Source organism: Exserohilum turcica (assembly GCF_000359705.1).
Source record: "Exserohilum turcica Et28A unplaced genomic scaffold SETTUscaffold_7, whole genome shotgun sequence".
Lineage (NCBI taxonomy): Eukaryota > Fungi > Ascomycota > Dothideomycetes > Pleosporales > Pleosporaceae > Exserohilum > Exserohilum turcicum.
In genome coordinates this window covers 2,143,376-2,145,488 of record NW_007360288.1, presented here as the reverse complement: position 1 = coordinate 2,145,488, position 2,113 = coordinate 2,143,376, and positions in this window count along the sequence as shown.

The following is a 2,113-nucleotide window of genomic DNA, read 5'->3' as shown; positions in this document are numbered from 1 at the left end:
CCTGCGAAGGCGATCTATCACTACCTATCCTCTTTCAAACAAAAGAGGGTATAGAAGCAACTATTACCTTTATTGAAAAAACAAAGGCTGGAACACAAGCCTGGTACAAGGGAAACACAGAAAACGAGGAGTAATACCTGTAATAGGTAGCCATACACCTCCCCCACCCTATCCTCCCCCGCCCCTACCTACCAACCAATAGGCTACGAGCCTCACCTTCATCTAGTTAAAACCCCTCCTAAATATCGTAGCTAGAAACAACCTACTTAGATACTTGTAGGCCTAAAAACCCTACACGTCTTATATAGCCCTTTGGGCTGAAAAAGGACGTTAAACTAGAATAATAAGAATAATAATAATAGACTTAACTACTAATTTATGTTCCTTCTTAAAAGTAAGCAGTGCTTAGTTAGCACAAGAGTCATGGTGACCCTGTGCCTCAGCACACTAATACTTAGCTAGCTATAGAATAATACACTAAGACCTATCAGCTAGCCTTTGTAAGAACCTCCTAAACCACGCTACGCTAGGATTTTATTAATCTTATCTTACTTATAGTTATATCTTTGCCTAATTTAGTAAATAATATGATAAATAGTTAACTACCTAGAAATAAGAATGAGTTTGTTGATAGTGACTAAAGTAAAAACTGCATTAGCTACTACTACATAGTCCTCTATCAATATCTTGAGTAGTAGCTAAAATAACAGCTGACGTGATAGCTATAGTCGTAGGCAGCCGCAGTAGTAATGTTAAGTAGCCTCTAAAATAGGACGCTTTGAAAGTCTTGAAGTTAACTACGTCGATAAAAACGCAACACGAGGTGCTAGATTACTTGGTGATTAGGCATTGTTTTGATAGAATTTCTATTCAGTTTACTCTGGATTTAAACATACAGACGCTGTAGTTTTATAGTGCAGTAGAGTAAAAATATAAACTAGTAGTAAAGTAATTTAATCTGTACCTTCAGAATAAAAGGTTAGTATTAATATAATATAGTAAGTACTTCTAGAGAGTGATGGCCTTTAATGACTGTAAGATATTATTATAAAATCTACTTTGTAATAGGGCTAATGCAATGGTTTACTAGCGAGTTTGAGAATAATAAAGCGTAAGTGGCTAGCAAGTGTAAGAGCTCAAAGCATGCAGCTGTCATATTTTATCAATTACTTTGCAGTTCCAACTCGGTATATAGTAGTGCAGGTGATAAGGATTATACAGCTGTCTTATAATGGCTAAGAGATAAAAGAATCTCTATAATCCGACTATCCGACAGCCACCCCGCACTATTCGGTACAACCAGACTTAAAGTAGCTTAGGCAGGTGCAAGGATGAGGCAGAAGCGGGTGGGGACCCAGTTTAAATTCATCTGCAGGAAGATTCTGATGGATCATGTTACGTAGGTTGATGATATATGCATTAAAACTTGCTTATTACGTAGCATTATAGAAGACCCCCCCACAACACCAACGTCAAGTTTTCTAGAATAGGTGTAATTTTTGTTAAATATATACAAATCCCTTACAAGAAACTAATTACAGCAAGTTTTAAGACGTGCAGCGTGCGCGCTGTGGAGCTATAAGCTATAAGAGCAGATAGTTGAGACACGTCTCACACTCAAAACAAAAACACACACACACCAACTTTTAAGCAGAAATCTTTCATCAAAACTCGTCAATTTTCTATCAGATATAGGGGTAACACGTCGCGAGAAACCGATTTACGCCACCTCTAATGTGTGCAGCCCTCTCGTTGAGGTGCTAGAGGGGGTATTGTTGGTATTCTTGCGACGTGTTCGAAATGCGAAAATCTTTGAGAACGCACAGACCGCCCTAATGACTAATAGGGAGACTACTAAACGAAACTAAAAACAATTAAAAACACCAAATAAAACAACAAAAATTAAAAATCCTATATCTAAACGCCGAGACAGCCTAATCCCGCTGTGGCACCATATCCAACCGCCAGGACAGTCTTTGCCTACTGTGGCACAAAATTCAAAAACGCTATAACAGTTTTCTAGTCTGTAATAGCAAAATAAGTCGAAACGCCAAGACAGTCTTCGCCTACTGTGGCACCAAATCCAAACGCTGATACAGAGACTGGTTACCTC